Source organism: Falco rusticolus, chromosome 3 (genome assembly GCF_015220075.1).
Source record: "Falco rusticolus isolate bFalRus1 chromosome 3, bFalRus1.pri, whole genome shotgun sequence".
In the NCBI taxonomy this organism is placed as follows: domain Eukaryota; kingdom Metazoa; phylum Chordata; class Aves; order Falconiformes; family Falconidae; genus Falco; species Falco rusticolus.
This window is the reverse complement of record NC_051189.1, coordinates 55,795,003-55,816,899: the sequence shown is the minus strand read 5'-3', so window position 1 is coordinate 55,816,899 and position 21,897 is coordinate 55,795,003.

Genomic DNA, 21,897 nt, shown 5'->3' with positions numbered 1-21,897 from the left:
CAACCAGCACACCCTTGATGTTTGCCACCCACAGTTAAAACTGTCCTGCAAATGGGACAGTGTTGCTTATGGGTGCAGGTAGGTAGGTAAAGGCCACCTAGACATCTTTGTCTATGTAGCTGGGCCACCAACAGAAAACCAGGGGCAAATCCCAACAGACAAGTCAGGGGGCTGAGCTTCTACTGCTACTGCTGCATAAATTTATTGTCAAAGTATGGTCCATAAACCACTTGCAGCCTGTAAATGCTTTTGTGGCAGTAACCCAACAGGTCGTTTCCATTGTGAACATCCTACTAAACTAAAAGGCACAGTTTTGCCATGGAAGCCCCAGCCGAGCATCCTACTGCTTAGGTGAATATTCATCAGCAAATCTTGGAGGCTTCCATTCAGGAAAGGTTTGGATATTTTTGTTTTCTTTTTCATTGGCCCACATTCTTTTGTAATAGTGGCATGTCCTGTTATATTTATCCCAGCAGTTGCCATACCCTAGCATGGCTGGACAAGCCTGGTCTTCTTTCTCTCCCAGAGATGAAAAAGACATTGGACTTTGCTGCCCGGAGCTCTCTAAGCAGGGAGGAGGAAACCTGCAGTGCAGAGGGAAAGCAGAGAGGCAGACTCAGCACCACACTTCTGAGCAAAATATGCAACTTGATAGCCCAGAAATGTCATTGGCTGGAAGGCCGCCGTTTACCTTTAAGAGTATTTAAAGTATGTTAACTACAGACCAAAAGAATACATTGTAAACACAACATAATAACTCTCTAATAGAGGAGAGAGGTTTTTTATTTACCTACCAGAGACATTTGATTATCAAGCAAAATTGCCCTGTGAAAAGAAAAGCACTCCATCACCTCACAGCCTCGAGTGCCAGCATACCACATGTAACTTTAATGTGGTCAGTATCTGTTTAGAGGTCACTTAAAAGGTAACTATTTCAAAAAATGCATTCATACAAACGTAAGTTTTAATGCCTTTTGTGTGAAATGCAAAAGTTGAGTCTTGAATGCCTACGCTCCTGAAAGATCATGTAGTATTTTTAACAAGATTAAAGGGGTTAATCCTGGTCAAATTCCACTTTGAATACTTACACTCTGCCTACTTTAATTCTCCTGAAATTTCAGCTGTACATTGTGTTCTCCTTGGCTTTTGCCCTAATGTGTCAGCTTTACCTAGATATGAGTGCATTTCAGTAGCTCATTCACTCACGGGGCTCTCCACCCCAGCCCTCTCCACCCCATACAGCGGCTCCGTACTGCTCCTTTTCCCTCTTCTGACACAACTATTGGGGCCTTGTGGACCATTTCACAAGGACCTGTGAAAAGTCCCTGAACAAAACGGGCTTAGCCAGGCCTGATGCACACCAAGGGATGACATTTTGCCTTTATTTTATTCATCGTTAAGATACCCAGGAAACAAATGTGCTATATAAGTAGGAAGGAGCATTGCTATTAATATCAAGAAGTAATAGTTATATCTAATGCCTTCCTTTTCACTTAACATTTTTGGTGATAAAAGGATTCTAATTAAAAATATAAACAGGTCTTTCACTTTTTGTTTTATACTTATCTTCCACATGTGCTTGTAATAATCTGCCTTCTTGCCAACACCATCTTGTAAATGAGATCCATATCTCAAGGGTTTATGCTGGTTAAATAAACTGAATTCAATAAAACCCATCTTCAGATATTCCACATGTGAGAGTTATTACTACACTAACATGCTACTGTTGCTTCTGTTACCTAGTGTTACAGATGCATTAACTTCTCCCCTTTGCTTGAGTTATGCTCCACTGTATATCTAAGATAAGAAAATGGAGTGCCTGGAGTCTGTTCAGCGTTATCGTATAACAAACAGTGACTTTTTTATTGAAGGAGCTCCACGAGCGATACATTTTTTATTGAAACTAATTCAGACGGAAAAGAATATTTAAAGATAAATGTTGAACTAAACTCAAAGTAAGTCGTGATGTTATTTGCCCCCTTTCTCTTCCCTTCCCTCCTCTTTGCCCCCAGCTGGTAAGCCTTGTGATAGTGTCACACAGGGCTGCACAACATTTCTCTGCAGTCAGAGCTCAAAGGTTATGGTGGAGTCTTATAGCTGCACCCAGTAAAGTTGGCATCAGCCTTTCCTGCCCCCTGAAATTCATTCATTTATCAGCCTCCTTGCTTTGAGCACCTCTGCAGTGCTTGCAAGCTGGGTTGTGCTCAACACAAACCTCAGAGGGAACCAAACAATTGTATTGGAGCTCCATGGCATTTCTTTTCTTTTTTTCCTGGATGACTTCTTCTAGCTGTCTGGCTTGAACTTCCTTCCTTGTTACTGCAAAACAGCCTGATCCACTGTGAGGAACTGAGCCCTCGATGTGTTTTCCTGACAGCACTTCTTTCGCAGAAGCACCCTCAGACCATCCACTTATCCAAGTAAAGCTAGACACCCATTTAAAAGTCCCTGCATTTCTTCTAGAATCCTTCCATTGTTGTTTGGAAAAGAGTGTAGTGGACATCTGGGTCTTATTCCAAAATTAAGGTACAGAGCCCTCTTAGAGTGGAATCCCAAGAGAGGAGCACAAGGAAAAGATCAGTTGCAACCACTCTTCCTAGGTTCCCATGGCCAAGCCCCGCTTCATCTCCATTTCTCTTTTTATTGAGTCTCTCTCCTGTCACCTTCCCAGCAAGCAATCTGCTGCGTTGCATCACAACCATCAGATGGAAATCTTCAGTTCATTTTGCAGGGACATGGACAGACTAAAGGCCCGACCCTGAGATACACAGTTGTTTTGATTGGCAGCAAAAGCTTAATGTCCAAAACGACTCCAAATGATGAATTAGGAATACAGAACCAAGGCTCTCTCGAGATGGCCACAAGGCAACTCTTGGCCTGAAAAAAAAAATAATTAGAACGGCATTGCAAATAGCAAGGCTTCTTTTGCAACATTTATAGCGAGCGGAGGCCTCTCAGGGAAGATTTCCAGGAGCAGAGCCAAATTCAGAAATAAAAGCCAACGAAAAGAAGATTTACACCTCCCTCGAGAAGATAGCCAATAAGATTTCAAGGTGGATTTTGAGACTTTGGCTGCTGAACTACATTGCTCAGATTTTTCTCTTTGATTTTAATGAGGTGAACTAATGCTTTTGTTTACTTACATGAATAATAATAATAACAGAAACAAATACCAAAGAAGCATCTTTTCTGAGCATCAAGGCCTCATTTCAGGGTTTCATCTCCAGCTACCCTCTCCTATTGGTTTGTATTTGCAAAAGCACATCCTGGTGATGGGGTCAGGGACACTCTGTGCTAGGCACTGTTTAAACCACATCGCATAAAGTCTTTGCCCCAGAGAGTTCACAATGTCTGGTTTGGGTAAGGGAACAGAAATGAAAAAATAAAAAAGAAAGGAGATAAACTAGAAGTAGCACAACATTAAAGTCCCATGTGCCAGTATAAATCACACCTGAGAGTCAGATGGGGATACTGTGTAGAAATATACACTCTCCTGCTTTAGTTCCCTTAGAGGGGTTTTTTGGTCCTATGAGCTACTTCTTGTCTTTTTCTGCAGGAGTATTATGTCCTCTTTGTCCTTCTTGCACCCTCAGCCACTTTTTCTTTGCTTGTTGGCTTGGGGTGCCTCAACTAGACTCTATTTCATTCACTGGTCACATGAGGAAGTGGAAGACTCAATGAATGAGTGAATAAGTCTGTTAATCAGGCAATTACCCTTTTTCCTCATAGGATTCATCCTTATCTTTAAGCAAATACTAAATCCAATGTCAGGAAGAAAAGGTTTCACACATCTGAAATTAAAAAAACAAGACATGGCAATGTGTTTTTGCTTGAGACTTTATCTATTAAAGAGGAAATTACCTTAGGCTTCTGGTTTTTGCATTTGTAACTCTGAAAAATAAATATGAAACGATCAGAAAATGTTAACTAGCAGTTGTGTGAACAGCAAAGGCATCCTACGTATAGGCCGTGTGTTTTTGGAAAAAGTTCAGTGGCACTTTGTGAGTGATACTGCTTTGAAGCATTGTATCAAGCCATATCTTTCTGGCAAAGCTCGGATTTTTTTAAGTAGAAAGCTGGGAATTCTCATCCAGGCTCAACAGCCTGTTGTTAGAGGGGGAGCTAAGACCTGGGAGGCACCCCCATACCGTGCCACTTCTGTCATCTGAGATGCTCTGCTGTGCTTCAGGGTAACAGGGTTTCTGACCAATGGCTGGAGCTAAGAAAGAAAAATATCTGAAGGCAGTGCACTAAAACCAACCTCTTTTGTTTGAAGCTAGTACTTGCTGAATTGGTTGGATGCTAGGTCTCAAGCTGGGAGGGGCAAGGATCAGTCTGTCTCTGTTCCCCCTTGCCCTGACAACCAGGACTGCGTAGACTCCTGCTCCAGCCCTCCCTTGGTGATTTCCTTTCCAGGCTGAAAAGCCTTGCTCACACACTTACTGCATATGTGGAAGTGTCTTCCACCCTTTAAGTCACCTACACTGCCCTTCTTGGGACCCGCTCCTCTTCTGCTCCCAGAGATGGAGGGACGATGCACACCTGCACACCACTCCAGGTGCAAGGAAACCATGGCTCTGTATGGTGGTGGCACCACGACAGACACTGTTTCATTCTGTATGTTTTTCTTATTACTATCTAGCATTTGATTTTCTTTTTTGATTGCTACTGAGCACAGGGCTGACTTTGTCACACAACTATTATAGCCCAAGATCTTGTTCACAAGTGATAACAACCTGGTCCTTAACGTTTTACATTTAATTTTCAGATAATTTGCTCCCATGCGCATCACCTTATGTTTATTTACACAGAATTTCATCTGTCACTTTACCATTTGGTCACTCAGTCTTGCAAAACCCTCTGCAACTCTTCACAGCCAATCATCATCTTACTATCCTGAATAATCTAATAACATCCCCAATATTATCTCACCATTAAGCCCCTTTCCAGATCCCATATAAATATTTTGGTCAAGGATTTTAGCACAGACATTCTGGAACTCCACTGATGATAATCCACCCTGCAAGTAAACCATGTTTTCTACTCTGTGCTTCCCATCTTCTAAGCAACTGTTTATGCATACAGGACCTTCCATCCCATGGTTTTTTCAGTTTCTCTAAGAGTGGATTTTGTGGTCTTGCAAAAAGACTTTTAAGAATTCAGTAGATTGAAACAATGGAATACCATTATATATTGACTGACTCCTTCAGAGAAGCAGGTTTTAATAAATAAGATTTTAATAGAATTCTAACACTAAACCTTCCCTTACAAATATCATGTTGACTTTTCCACAGTACAGTGTATTTATCCGTATTTATTATGTTCTGTAGAGGAATGAAGGTGGGTTAATTGACATTGATAATGTACAGCTGTGGGCTGGCTTCAGGGCCGGCGGGTTGGCTGATGTGGATAATGTGCAGCTGTGGCTGGTTCCTGCTAAGTAGTTAAATAACTCTAAGGGGTATGAAAGAGGAGCACTGGATGAAGAGAGACCTGGAAGAAACAGAGGAAGGAAAGAGAGCACCCTAGATGGAGGAGACATTAGGAGAAGGATGCAGTAGGGGCAAGAAGCAGGGTTGACTGACCTGAAGAGTATGAAGAAACAGCACGAACAGTAGATGAACTGTTGAAACCTTGTGGGGGATTGGTGGCTGTGCCAGGGCAAGGTGTGGGAGCTACTTATTGAAGTTAACCTGGTATGGGGTGGTAAAAGCCTTGTTGCAGCTTGATAGTTTTGAGTGCTGCAACAGTGTTCCTCATCATTGTTTCTACTGCTTTGCTGAAATATAGATATCAGGATCACTGGCCTGTAGCTCCCCCAAAATTCACTGGAAAAAAGGATTATTTTTTTTTGGTTAGCACAATAAAAATTTGGTGTTAGTTTGTCAACTACCAGTATTCAGTTGCTGTGCTAGTTTTCAGTGTGAGCTTAAACATCACAGTTTGGTTATTTCCTCCTTGGATTCCTCTACAGCCATTGGGTAAATACCATCTGGTCCTGATGACTTGGCATTATTCATTGTGCATATGGAGCCCATAACCTCTTTCACCAGCACTTCACTTAGAGACAGGTCCTCTGATGAGCCCCTCATAAATTAAGATCCCATTGTGGGAACCTCTCCAGTCTTTTCCACACCTTCTTTTTCGATGAAGCCTTACATTCCTGATATTAAACAATAATATATTACACTTACACAACACTTCTAGTGACAAAGGGTTCTTAATTTTGTTTAAAAATTTGCACAACAATAAATTCCATTGTGAATGAAAAGCAAAAAGGTGGGTGAAAATAATTTCCAAAGCCATTTACCTACCAAAAGGCTGCTGCTACAATGAATCTAGATAGGAAAAAAATTGGCATGTATATTGATTTTTATCTTGTATATATGTCATGGACCAAATACCATCCATACTGTGTGCAGAATGTGGGATCAGTCAGCATAGTACACAAGGTTTTCAAAGCTGACAAAAATCACTGTGATTTAAAGGCTAGTTTAAGTTTTACTTACATACTTTTATTTGCTCAAGTTACACCCCTCCATGGATCAGAACTGTGACAACATCTAAGCTGATACTGGTCCATTAAAATGTCAAGAAAACCCCTCCCTCAAAGGAGGAGAGGGAAAAAAAAAAAAAGAAAAAAAAAAGGTTGTCAGCTTTCCCAAATAAGTGTAGAAATGATCTGGTTTGGAGCAGTAGAGGCAGTAAGTGTCACACAGCTCATAGTCACTTACTCAGAGGTTTCTGAATTGCTCATGATAAGACAGCATGCAAAGAGCGTGAATCATGAAAAGATCTAACACAGTTTCTAAGAACAATGCTCTTGAAATGTTCTTCACTGTTTAGACACACAAAATCACAGAAAACACCAAGACGGCTGTTAAGGAAGCCACAAATTTGGACCAAAATGCTACCCGTGCTCACTTAGGGAGGTGAATTGGTTGTGAACAGTTTATTTTTTTGAGGAATACTTTGTACTGAGTGATTCATGCCTATCGGTGTACATACTGTAAGACTTGTGCGCAAAGAAATGGTGAAAATTAGATGATGTGTTTTCCCAAGATTTGCTCAGAGCTAAAATCACAGAACTTGGTGGGACAAAAGCTTCTCTGTGTTACCAACACCAAATGCTGCCATTGTATCACTTTTTTCAAATGATATAAAAATTAAAGCCTTGATAAAAAGAACAGATTTTACTCTGTGGCAAATGACTCCTCCAGCACTGTAATATCTAAATGTTTCAAATAGCTGTTGCTTGCTAAACAGATGAGAGGGGAATAATCTGTTTCTGCTGGTCTGCTTCCAATGAGGCACTGAGACTGCATTAAAATATTTCATAGAAGCAAAAAACGTGCTATAGTCACACAGGTCCTTGGCTCCGTATCACTGTTTGCACTGATAATGCTTATGATAACACTGCAAGGTACCTCTCTGACTGTAAAGTAATGAAAAATGAAAATAATTATTGACTTCCAGAGAACTGGTGAGCTTACGTACTGCATAATACAGTAATGTATCGGCCAGATAAGTTAGCATTTGGTCTGAAAAATTGTGAAACACAATGTTTCAACACTTTTCCCCTACTGCTAAGGGAGCTTCAGAGTCACAGCAGACAGTTTATTTTGAACATATGGAAAAGATGAGGAATGTCCTCCTAGAGATAACCATCTCTATAACCTGCAGTTGAAAGGATCTTCAGACTTTTTCCAGCTATTAGACATTACTGTTGTATATTAGGTGACCATTTCCCACATGTACTTTTTTATGTTTGGGGGGAATGAAGAGATGTTTAAGTGACTGAATACTTCTACGTCTCCTGCTAAACAGGTCTAACGTTTTCATGACAGGCTTAAAACTGGAACAATCTGATTGTGGATGTGCTAAATTTTATGGCATAAAACTGAAGGGTAAGTTACAACAATAAATGGCAAATTACTTGTTAATGAATATAACTTTTATCTGGTATCATAGCAAAGGAGGAAAAATGAGAAATAATTTCGTTCACAGTAGTGCTTCAGCTCTAAAATGCCTGACTTTACACTCCACCTTCATGAAATTGCTCTCTCTTGATTTAGACGTGATTCTTGGAAGCAGTGCTGATTTTTCAGGAAACTGCAGGCATTGCTAAAGGGGTAACACTTGACAAGAGGCTGGATACATATTATTTTTATGATATTTCGTATTGAGACATCCACAAGTATGTGTGTACATACTCTAAGAGTTGTGCATAAAGAAATGGTGCAATGTTCTGTTCTCACTGTTTCTCTGAGTTTCTTAAAACTTACACAATTTATTATGTCCATTCCCATTCAAATTCAGCAGTGGCAAGAAATCTTTCTATCTTTTAACAGACTAGGAGAGACTGCAGAAGCATGTTGAATACGTGCTTTTAGCCTGAACTTAAGGTTAAAACCAATCACATAGTTATACGCATCAATAATTTTCTTAATTAGTTTAGTTTTAAGTAATAACTAAACTATGTGGAAATGTTTAAAAATACGTTACAGCATTTTACACGACATATTGCAGCTTTATGATAATCATGTTGAATCATTGGTATGGTGAACTATCCTGGTACTATTTGCCTCAGCTATAAATATGGGTAGAGCTACCTGGAGTTCGATGGGAACTCTAAAATCCAGCCTGAAAAGGTGGATAAATCAGATTTTCCACCTGGAGGTCAGTGACAACTGTAAGTTGACAACTAGCAATACCCAAAAGAGGTGTCATAAAACTTGGCTGGTGACATTTGTGTGACCTGGTGCCAGAAATACACCCAGCACCAAGGTGCTCTACAAGGTCTCCCCAGGGGCCATGCCCAAGTAGCACAATGGTACTGATGTCTTTCCAGTCAAAAGTCCTGGTTCGACAGACCGGGTATGAGGAGCAGAGCACAGGGCAACAAAGCACCCAGTGAAGGCAAGCAAGCTATGCCTCCATGTGCTCCATAGTGCCCAGTCTAAGTGTCTGTAAGATCCGGCCCTTGGCAGCACATTGCCCCATACCATGGTATTTCAGTTTCTTTTTGTTCACAAAGAGCTGCAGACCCCTACAGTGCTCTATAAATAATATGTAATTTAACTTGCCAAGGAAAAATCAAGTGTTTTAATTTCGCACTCTAACTTAAGATAAGAAAATAAACATGAGCTGCTGGGGAGTTCAGTAAACTTGCTCGTGAACTGGAGGGGTGGAGCGGAGGAGGAGCAAGAGCATGTGAAAAAACTTCAATTCAGTGGGAACTGGATAGAAAAGCATATACAAATTTACACTGCATATGAAAAATTCTAGGAAACCATACTGAAAATATCTGGCTATCACTGTACAAACCAGGAATACATCCTGACACACGAAATTGTATTTGCTGTTCCTAATCCAAAAAGCTTATAGACTCCAATTATCAAAATACAGTAATACTGATTCAAACAAAAGAAGAAAACTTCCCTGCCTTTCATTCCATCTTCAGGTTTCCCTAGTAATTGTTTATACTAAGCCTGGTGCTGAGGAGAAATCTGGTTGACGATGCACTGGCAATGGTAGGTTTTTAGGAGGAAATGCAGATTTATATGCTCTGACAGAGACGGTGATGCAAGAGCTCTGGCCGGGTTGCAACATATTAGAAAGACATTTATTGCATTGGCAACATTTTCTCTCTTTTTCTGGCAATTCACAAGCACTTTAGAACTCTTCAAGAGAAACAACTTCTTCTTTTCAGTCTTGATTCTTCTCAATATTTCAAAGACACAGGGAGTCATCTGGGGAGCTCTTCAGCAACCATACCTTTAACACCCATTTCTCTGTCCCATAGAGCCACCGACTGCATCTCAAACAAGTGGGCAAGCCTGAGTTAAGGAATACTAAGGATACCTAAAATCATGGACTCACAACATGATTTGGGTTCGAAGGGACCTTCAGACATCATGTAGTTCAACCCTGTTGCCATGGGCCTGGACATCTTCAACTAGATCAGGTTGCTCAAAGCCTCATCCATCCTGACTTTGAACACATTCAATGATTGGGCATCCACAATTTCTCTGGGTGACCTCTTCCACTGCCTCACCACCCCCACTGTAAAGTATTTCATCCTTATATCCAATATAAACCTACCATCTTTCAGTTCAAAACCATTGTCCCTTGTCCTGTCACTACAAGCCCTAATAAAAAGTCTGTCCCCATCTCCCTTACAAGCCCCCTTTAGGCACTGGAAGGCCACAATAAGGTCTCCCCGGAGCCTTCCCTTCTCCAGGCTGAGCAGCCTCAGCTGTCCCAGCTTTCCCTCACAGGAGAGGTGTTCCAGCCCTCTGACCATGTTTGTGTCCCTCCTCCGGACCCGCCCCAGCAGGTCCCTGTCCCTTCCAGTGCCGAGGCCCCAGAGCTGGAACAGCGCTGCGGTGGGGTCTCACCAGAGCGGGGCAGAGGGGCCGAACCGCCTCCCTCGACCCGCTGGCCACGCTTCTTCTGGTGCAGCCCAGGGTACGTTTGGCTGTCTGGGCTGCCAGCGCACGCCGCCGGCTCATGTCCAGTTTTTCATCTACCAGTAACCCTAAGTCCTTCTCTGCAGGGCTGCTCTCAAATAAATTTTTTAATCAATCAGTATTTTAATCAATCAATACTTGCTGCTACCTAAATCTGTTTCCCAGAACTGAATTCTTGTGTGAGATACCCAGCTGTGGCACCATTGCTAGCATAAGTGTCATTCCAGTTTTGCTTAACTAATAACCTCAAGTCAAAGCAGAGGTGAGTCCCTCATTTTTTGTTCATACAGATCACAAGTAACTCCATGTAATTCAGTGGATGCTGGGGACCAGGACGTCAGCAGAGCAGAAGGACAGGAGGATCAGCCCCATTGGCTTCCACCATGTCACTTCTGACATCCATTGCTGGGCTTTCAGAGGTAGACCTGCTGTCCCGACATCTAGTACTGGCAACATTTCACTGAACAGCAAGTCTGCTCCATTGTGCGCAGGGCAAAAACGGTGGATGGTTTGGATTGGATCACTTCAGGACTTTTGTGCTCATCAAACTGAGCAGGCATGCGGACTCTCCCCTTTTCTTATGCATTTCAGGAACATGATGGCATGATCAAAAGACTTAGACTTCCAGAAGTGACAGCAGGAAGTGACAATCTGTTAACTAATAAATAGTAGGGGCAGTTAGAAGCATGATGATGTAAATTATCTGAAAGTGCCTTTTCATGACACTGCAGTGTTGTCTGGTCCTGTCTGTGAATCTCTGCAGTAGGAAGCAGGAACTATCTCCAAAAGCATCTTCTAAACATTCCTGTTGTATAGAGTCCAGAAGAAAACCAGGGCATGAACTTTTAAGCTTTGCTTTCTTGGAGTAACCATTCTGAAAAAAGCAAGTTTTATTCATTGGGGCTGTACTTGATCACAGTATTGTGTCAAGTTTCATTAGCTCTGATTCCAGAGGATGATGCATAAAACAGTGAGTTTTTACAACTGGACAGGATTGGCTTGTAATTTTGGAAACAGTTGCTCTAAAATATTTTCTGCAACCACACAAAAAAGGGCAAAAGTGGAAAGGAGTTCACCGCCTGTCTTGCTTTTCAGATTTTCTATGTATTTGTTAGCAGTCTCCAGATAAATGAACACATCTAAATGATGCAGAAGTGCCTCATTACAAAAAGAAGTAATCACAGCGCTACCTGTCTTGGCCATTAGGTACAAATCATACCTAATAACTGGTGAAAGCAGTTTTCTCCCGCTCGATGAAGTGACAGAGCAGAAGTTGTTCCCCAGTTTTTTTATAGATGAGCACACACCCATTCTCCCTAACACTAATCCTAGCTTTCACATTGTATTAATCTGGTATGAGCCCTCACCTAAGGGTCTCACAGAAGCCAACGGATTTAAGTTAGCTTCAAAACATCCATAAGAGGTAGCTGTGGACTATATAGCACAGAAGCACCCTCCTCCTGAATGAACTTTATCCCCCCTGTTTAAAATATTTGGTGACACCACAGAGCAACTAAAGACAAGAAGGTATGGTTAACATCACCAAGCGAAGCTGTGGAAGATAAGCATGGGTGGATGTGTCTGCTGCTTGGCAAGTTCCTCAGGACCAAACTGTTTTGCCTGAAAAAACACAGTCAGGACCTCTGATTTAAGGCTTATGTGAAAGGCAGCACCAGAGCACCACAGTCCTTCCTAATGATGTGCCCGACCAGTTATTTGTTTAGCACTGACTCAGAAAAAAGTAAAAACCACCTCCTGAGTAATCAACCCCACATCCTGAACGATGTAAGTGTATAAATGCTCTGAGATTTCCCAGGAGCCTTTTTTTCTCAGTTTTAAAAGGTAAGGAGAAGGTGTCCCTGCATGAGGAATGGTGTGTATGAGCCCAGTGGCAGATGACCTGCAGGCAAGGGGGTGGATGAAGATCAGCAGAAGCACAACAGAACACACAGGATGGGACTTGGACCCATCCTGCAGCAGCATCTGCAGGGTATGACAGGCTCTGCCATGCACCCAGCCTGGGCAGCAAACCCCATTGCCTCAGTGGGAGCCCAGCAGTGGGTCAGGAGAGGCAGGTGGAGCAAATAAAAACTCCTAGCCTACGGATGGGACTGCAGATCCTTGGAGAGGAACATAAAGTTTCTTTACACTTCAGTGAGTCTTAAGATATTAGAGCTGAAGGCACCTGGCATGCTCTGAAGTTGGGGTATTTATCCATGGAAGAGGTGAGGCATAGCATGACCCTGGGGGAAAGGAGTTCTGAGAAGAGACCATTTGCTATAGTGATAGCATGGATGTTGGCATCTTCTCAAGTGGATTGCCTTCCTTGTCCTTCCTCCCTGCTTCTTGCCTCTCCAGTCATCTCATTGCTATTCAGGATATCTGGTGGCCAGAAAACACCAAACACCTTTACATCGACCTTGCACAATAAATGGATTTGGGTTTTCTTGAGGGTAAAAGGGCAGGTATCGCTGTCACATTCACGTCAAACCACTCCTCCCACTAAGGAAAATCATAGTAAATGGAAGTTTCATAGAATGACCATGTCTTTATTTTTATCATTCAGAATACAGCTGCTTTTTTTTAAGTTTATATGGAAAATTTGTAATCTAATGGAAAAAAGTTAAACAATTAAAGAAACATGCTTTGAACACTTTCTAGCTTGTACCAGCAGTAAGAATTAAAGACCTTACATAAACAAAAACAAGCTCGGTTTTGTAGGAAAAAGGAGAAAACTTGAAATTATCTCTCTAAAAACTTGAGCTTACATTTGGCAAAGACCACTTGGTATATGGCCTATAAATTGGTTTTGTAAGATCTTTTATCTCCCAAGAGTCTCTACAGTTTCTGTAGTCAGAATCAAGGGCTATTTTAAGAAATAACTAAGTAGGAGGCAACTGTAAAACTGATGTAGTTCCTTGTTCAGTACGCAAACACAGTTTATTAACTTTTCAAAATATAAGATGATTTGATTTTCCCGTGGACCTCTTAGATGGTACCACAATGATTATTATATTCTTTAATTGTATTTATTTATAGAGGACTACTTCCTAAGACCAAAACCTCCTCCATCACTACTGCTGCTGTACTAATTCTCTGTGTGCTTTACAGATGAGAGGATGGACAGGTTACGGGAGAAACACTAAGGCAGCATGAAGGAGACAAGAGGGTCCCCCAGAAGAGTTGCAGTTTTGGCATTGTCTCTACATTTTGTCATTATTTCTCCCACTGCAGAGTGACACCTTCACTCACTGGCCATGAGAGACATTACTCAGGAGGGTTAGAGATGGCAAGTACAGTTGCAAGGACAGAGCAGTTCCCTCTCCTGGGGCTGCTCTGACACTCTGACAGCTCTCCCTCCTGTTTCAGTCTTACTGCCAGCAGCATTTCCATGAGAAAACGCTGGTTCGGCTGACTGCATCGATTCCACTGAAAACGCCGAAGGAACCCACGGCCGCTGGCCAATCCCTCCCCCCCCCCCCCCCCCACACACACACACACAGCCTGCGGGCCTCTGTGCGGCCCCAGCACCAGGATTCAAAAAGTCCTGCACCACATAGAAATAGAAAATTTTCAACAGGGCAAAAGAATGTTTCTCTTGCTTTTATATTTCTAAGCATTGCATTTGGGGTGTTTAATTATTTAGAAGAGCAAGACCTGAACTGGACGACAAGTATCAGGTTGCTCAGCTACTTGGCAAACAACATAAATTTCAACATTGTCACAGCAATAAGACCAGTGATAACTCTCTAAATCACCAGTCGACTATTATATGAAAACCACTGTATCACAGATACACAACAAGACGTAATAAACTGTGTATTACAAAAAGTCATGGTGGTTATTCTAAAAGAAATTAATCTATTCAGGTTTACTGTGTTGAGAATGTTTCATCCATCCTCTGGTGTGTAGAAGATTCCTCTGTGAATCTGTTTTCAAATCAGACTTACCAAACTGAAAATGGAATTCCTTCCCCACTTAGACTCTGTGGATTTTTCTTAATCCCTTTGGCTGTTACGTTGTGGTCTGAAACAGCATCTCTGAACTGCCTCACTGAGACTAACTGAATTTATTATATAATCTCATCTCCCGTTCCAAAAAATTCAAGATCAATCTCAAAGAGCAGTCCTCTGAACTTGGCAGACACTCGTGTGGGAAAGTCTTTAAACAAAAACAAATTTGTTTATGTACTGGGAGAAGGGAGCTCCGAAAGAAGATAACATACGTCGTGAGCCAACACTGCCCTCAGCAGCAGAGCAGGGGTGGCTCTCACAGCGCCGGCGCTGCTGTGGGGCTGCAGCCCCTCCATCAGCTGCCCCCGCCAGAGCTGCCCCCCAGCTCCTGCTGGGCACCAGGGACCGCAGGGTGGTTCTTGCATCAGGGAAGATGCAGTCTGAGCAGAAAATGGGCAACCAAGGATGCCTGGACAGTGGAACGGTTTCACACAAATTCACTTTGAGTCTATGGACCTCAGGGACTTTTATTTGGAACTTTTTTTCCCGAAATTAATTTAACTACATAGCACCATTGGCTTCCTGTGAGACAATCACAAACCTTGGGAATTTTTTTACTTGCAATCTAATCCCAGTTCTGACAGGCTACATGTCAAGTTTTCTGGATGGAAAAAAAGCCTACACCTACTCAGGGTGCCAGCGCAAGACCAATCCCCCAGTCAGTTCCCACAGAAGTGGTGTGTAAGGACTTTCAGAGTGTGCCTGTATGATCCGCTACACTGAGTTAGTTAGTCCTAGGTATTTTCCCAAACGTGTGCATTGTTACCTTTTTTGGAGAGGAGATTGAAGAAGTATGCCCTTGCTCTAAAAGCGGAGTCAGCAAGCTTTGTTTCACAGACCGAGCTGAAGCTGTGTGGGAAGCCAACAATGGACCTGAAGGACAGGGACGATGCTTTTGTAAATTGGTGGCATGGCTGAGAAAAGATGACTGCGTCCAGTGCTAGTGAGTGAACCTTTCATATTGAAACCATCACCCCTGGGTACCCACTGCTGAGCTGTGGCACAGAACAGCAACAGATGAACCGTGCACATACCTAGTCAGTGAGGCAAAGAGCAGGGCTGCACAAAGTAGTTTTGCTTACTTGGATTAGGGGAGCAGTATAAGTAGGCAGTGAGGGGTTTGCCAGCCCCATAAGGGCTACATTTGCTCCTTGCATGCAGGTGCCAAAATGTACAGCAGTTTCAAGGCTATGTAACTCAGCTATACACATGCCAGAGCAGTCACTGCTGTGATTGCATGGTAGAGATACCCTCTGTCCCACAGGTTATGTTTCCTAGCTGACCAGCAACAGTAGAGACATAATTTCTGAATGATGCGATGATGAGAGCTTAGCATAAGTAAGAATTCTAAGAATCTAAATCAAAATGGTCAAAACAGTCTAAAGTTTAATCTCAGGGGACCACAGCTTCTTCCAAATCTTCCAAAAAGCCATATCCTCTGTGGTTAGATTTGGCTTCAACCTCGATTGGTCTTCAGCCATGAGAGAAGCTGATCTCAAAGTGCTGTGCTTCAAGATGTAAAGCACAGGTTTGCCTGGTGAAAGACCTGCATGTGGCTGGCCCTTCAAGACTCTGTCACTTGATGAGCCCATGTACAATTTTGTGAGAATACAGGGAACTTTAACGTGAGCAAAATACAGGTGCCCCCCAAATCTAGCTATTCATTAGCACAGAGGTCCCAGAGCTTTGGAAGGAACCCATTCCAACTGCAAAGGCACTTCCCTAAATATGCATCCATCAGAGACAGAAGTGGAGCTGATGAGCAATGGAAGATGGGAAAGAAGAGGAAGCCCCACTACCATCTCCTTGCTTGGAAGAAAGCAGTGTCCGAGAAGCTCCATCTTACCATAACTAATTCAGGTGCTCTGAAAATGACACAGAGAAATGACACAGCCAGGATGCCTTGACAAAATATCCAGTTGTCCAAGCCTCTCACCATTATTAGTTACACAGATACTCTCCAGATACCCCTGCAAGAACACTCCAGAGCCATAATCTCACAAGAAGCCAACACATGCATGTGCTAGGATTCATTGGACAGCACCAGCTGAAGATGGTACCTCTGCAAAGAAGGAGATAGCTTAATTAATGAATGAATAAAGCTGATGTGTGAGACTGCCACAGAAGAAAGGCTCAGTGACACCTTGTATAGTCAGTTGACCAACTTACAGAACTTGCATCTTCACATGGCAAATCAGGGAGAGGATGGAAATCATAGTGCACCTTGAAGTCATTGCTCAGGCGATGTGTTTTGTGCGGAGCTGTGCTGGGGGATGTGGCAGGATGGAGCCTTCACCTCAGCATGCTGCCTCCTGACACAAAGCATGTTTGGTTTGTGCTCCAGGCAGAATAAAGTGAAGCCTCGTTTCCTGCTGAATAGTAGTGCTTACCTTCCTTCAGGTGCTAAACCCTCTGACCTGTGGGGTTTGGTGCAGTCGCACCCTCAGCACACTTCACAGCTATGGGACCAGCATGGCTGGGGCCATGTGCAGTGCCAAGTATGGGAAGGGGCAAAAAAGTTCTTTTCCTTCAGAGTGAGGGGAAACCCAGTAGAGGGTTTACGAGAGTGTGAGTCACTGTGTGCCTCCTGCATGACTCGGGACAGGGCAGCCTCTTGTTCCGGGGCTGGGCAAAGTCACAGCTTCGCCTGTTATTATTGTTAGTCACAACCCCAGCTATACAAAGTCCAGTAGAAACCACACTTGCAAATGCCTCAACCTGAAATGTAAAATAAACAGTGGGAAAATAGCTGCTACTTACTTTCTCTAAATATACCCTGAGGCCAGATCTGCTTCGACTGAAGTCAAGTCCAGTTTTGCAATCAGCAGCAGCGGAAGTAAGATCCAGTCCTTTATTTGGAGAGATGTTAATAATCAAATTACAGTTTTAATTTGTCACCAAGACAGGGGTGTGATAAGACATTTTGGTTGCTGCTATAAGTAGCTCTGAGGATTGTCAGGGGTTGTTGTAGGTGCTAAAGACTTTGTGACATCCTGGCATGGTGAGGAAGGGACTCTGCGACTCTGGCATATGTCCTCACTAAGGGGAGGTGAAGAAATCCCTCTGGTCCCCCTCCGAACGCTGAGGAGGGACATAGCTGGGCCTGAGAAGCTGCAGGAGGAGTGGGCATAGAAAAACAGGAAGACTGGAAGCCATGGATCAGCTCCATATCAGTGATGTTATCAATATTTTCAATGACTCATCCATGGCTTTTTCCCCTCTGAGGTTTTTATGACATATTCACTTCCTTCATTACCATACAAAGATGGGGAATTTAAGCAGAAAAGGTGAAAAAGTGCTAAGTTAGGGAGTTAGATAAACATAAATATTTTTAGCTTTAGCAAACTCTGGGTCAAAACCTCCTGCACTCATGGACTTCCCCAATGTCATGGATTTCATGGTGGTATATGCTGGAGTGTGCTGGCAGAATGGGTGGTGCTTGCACTAGATGGCCATTTCCAGACAACTATGCATGTGTGACAAGCACATTTCAAATGCACCATGTCCTCCACTGTGTATCTGGCACAGTTCCAATTGCTGTGGTGTCACAGTTAAAGCAACGCGAGCATTTTGAGTTGTTACTGCACCTCACCTGAGGAGCAGGGCCATTCTACTGCACAGGGGAAGAGAAAAGAGGGAGAAAGTGACTGCAACATCTCCAAGTTTCAGCTGAATAGGTGCTTGGGACAAACTCTGGGAGGCATCCAGAGCTGGAAACGCAGTCACTCCCAAGAACACAGTTTAGACACAGTCTGTGTATCTTTTAGCACATTGCATATATTGAAAGTGAAGACTGGTCAGCTTTGTGATTGACTCCAGATAGAGTCAACTGAAGTTTAGCCAGACTTGTAGCTCTAATTCAGCCCTGACTTTGCCAGATACAACCTGCTGTTTGCACAATCTCTTAGGTATTTCTGCACTCTGCTCCAAGAGGGTGTATTAGCTAATGTGCAACCCAAGGTATGTTTGCAACAATGCAACCACAAGGATAAATTTTGCCGGAGCTGAGGCCCACTTAAGTGTTGCCACACAGGGTTCACTAAAGCTTTGGACTCAATCCTGGAACACTGTGCTTCAGCACGAGTACAGATGGACCCCCCTGCATTGTGCCAGCAAAGTGTCAGGGCCTCTGCAGCTCAGTTAATCCACAACCTGGATAAACTGCTCGTGGATAATTGAGAATTTATTGTACACCCATCTAGCACCTCTCTTTTACGGGAGGATAAACACTTCCCCATAAAAGTACTTGTAAACATGAATTCTACCATTATGAAGAGTCACATTTTATATACATTTCCTTGGGTGGTTTGGTTGGGGTTTTTTTTTTGATTGTAACATGAATCATGCCTTTTACTGCATTCTGCAGTACAAACTTCAAACACTGTTGGAGTAGAAACATTTAACCAGAAGAGCTGAGTTCGCAGTACACGGCTGGTCACACCCAGACAAGTAAGGGGTGAGATACAAATCACAGCTCTTCAAAATGTAATCAGGGGAAAGCAACACCAGTTGATTGAAGGCTTAATTTTCTGCCCTTGAGCACTGTCCTCCCGATCTCATGTGCCATTTAGCTGTCAGATATTCTTGTTGGGACCTGGACAGCTGTATATGATGATTTACAGTTCTGTGACTGTCCACTGAGAAACAAACTGAGAAATATCAACTGTATATAAAAATATAAAATTAACAGCCTCAGAGGTAAAGGCTTTCCTTAATCCATACAATAATTTTGAACGAAACTCAGTGTTGGAATGTTCCAGTACATCAGCTCTGGAAAATAAAGCTCACAAACAACAGTTTGAAACCCTCAGTGCTCATCCATAGAGCTGATGGAGTCTGTGCCTTCAGCCCCCGGGTTTCTGTGGTCCAGCTCTTTCAGTGACCTTGACTCTTTAGCTTGCATCTATGGCAGCTGGGACTTTTCATCACTGTCCATGCAAAGACCAAAGAGGACCACTCAACCTACTTTCCAAGTATGGCTGTGTGACCAGACCTCTCACAAGGCAAGGCACTAGGTTGCAGTGACACCCTCTTGCCCTCTTTCTTGCAGCTGTGGGGCTCCAGTAATCACTGTAAGGATGAGGAATTTCTGACTGTGATAATGATGTTGCATGTGTGACTTCTTTTGTGGGCATTTTATGATATCCTTTGTAGTCAGTACAATCTGATTGAGGATTATTTGCCCGTAGCTCAAGCACACCCCCCTTATGGCTGAAAAAAAGACACTATGGATCCCAGCTAATAGGCTGAATTGGGAACAAAGCATCAGCTACCGGAACATGTCATTAAAACAAGGTTAAAAATAAAGTAATATTTCAATGAACTTGTGAAGGGATCCATGGTTTGTATCCCGTGATGCAACTGTGTAAGGGGGGTAAAAATGGAAAGGAGGGGAGCAAGCGATGATCTTACCGCAGTCAACAACGTTTAAGTGGTTATCCTGTCTTGGCAAATATTTCTGCTTCTTTTTTTTTTTTTTTTTTTTCCCTGTAAAGATATGCTTATATAGCCATTGCTTCTTGCATTGAGGACAAGGTAAAGGGAGAAGACGCAAACTCTTCCCTAAGTACAAATTGTGATAGAAAGCTCAGAAACAGACTGGCAGTAGTGACAGCCGACGGCATGCCACCACCTGCTTGCAGCAAGACGGTGGTTTTAATTCCTTCTGTTTACTCTCACCACTGTTCCCATCCCCACAGAAAAAAAGAAAATAAATGCCTTTGCTATTTACAGTCTGCATTGAGGGCAGTCATCAAGGTTGATTGTGGCTTTATGGTTGCCAGCCAGCCTCCCTGCTCCAGCAGGTGCCAGGCACCCTGAATTACTCCCATCACACCCTGCTCGGTGGGGCAGTGAGTAAGCTGATGAATTCTGCTTATTTCATCTGGGAGGTAACTGCCTCCCCCTCTCTGCAAGGAACATCCCACGTATAATAAAGGTTTATAGTCAACCAGAGCAAGACTTCAAACTCATTCCTTCCAGATTCATTCATGATGAGGGTGGGGATGCTAGACTGCTTAGCAATGTTTAACTCAACAAATACTAAAATCTCCAGAGCAATGGCCCTTTATCACCCCTGCTTTCTTGAGATACAGAAGCAAAGACGTAGCAAGCATGTCCTGTCACCTTATGGTTACCAGAACTGAAACTGGATGCTAGGTATTTAGTAAAACCCGTGCTAGGAAATCAATGCTATATATTTTAAAAAATTACCCCAGCCACCTAACAAATTCGAAAGACTAAGGGACAGGCCTGTCATAAAAAAGTCCAAGTACTGCTCTGTGACATATAAAGAGAACTGTAACCTAAAAGACGTAGGAAGTGTTTGCTGGGAGTAGTATGTTGAGCTTTGGATGTTACACTTCAAGAAAAATGTGGAACAACTCCAGAGAGTGCAGGAACAAGAATGGTCAGAGATCCTGAAAACATGGATCAGCAAAGGAAAGCTGCATGGACTGAGGGGGAAAAAAGAACATCAAGGAAGAGAGAAAAACAGGCAACAATCTTCACACACACACATTTAAAAAAAACCTGCAAAGAGGAAGGGAATATTACATTATTATACACAAGTAATGGGCTTAAGCTGTCACCAAGAAGATGCAAACCGGAAATAAGGTAGGACAATGACAATGAGGACAGATGGCTGGGAGAGTCTGTAAGGTCTCAGTCATTAGAGATCTCTCAAGTTAGACAACATCTGTCAGCAAACTTCACAACTCTGCAAAAGAGAAGCAGTGTACCATCAACCAAGCTTTCAGGTGACAACTTTAGTTTTCAATCAAAATAAAGTAGCACACAATAGAGCTGCTGCAAGACCCTGAAGTGGGGTCATGGCACAGACAGCAGAAAAGTAATGATTTGTAGCAGATTCTCTCAAATGCTTCCACCTTAACAGGCAAAGCAAGGCAGCCTTTCCCTAAAAAGTTGATTTTTAATTAGTTGGGTGTACACCATATAGTACTTCAACCACTAGAATAGCCTCACATGTCCCACCCCACAAGGTGAGGAGTCATCCAGGGATAACTTAAGGAGATTGTTGTTTTAATACATCAAACTCAAGTGTATAATCTTGCAGATCTGAACCATTAAGCTGCACTAGAGCCATTATTGGCTATTACTGGCTATGGATGAAAAGAAGTATTTTATTTTTTCAAACCAAACAGCAGGTAAGACTATCATTGCATCTGAGAAAGATCAAGGATTGTCCATTGAAAAGGACCTTTTCCCATGTCCTCCAAAGAGGACTTGCATCCCTTAATGCCAGCGCAAATAGTCAAACAAGCTCTTGCACTGTCCTAGTTCACACAGCTGGCATCTGCAGTACGATTAATTTCTTCAAGTGTGACGCTGGAGATCACAAGCAGCTGCAGAACATGTTAGAGAAGTGAAACACCTGTGTTAACATCAGAAGG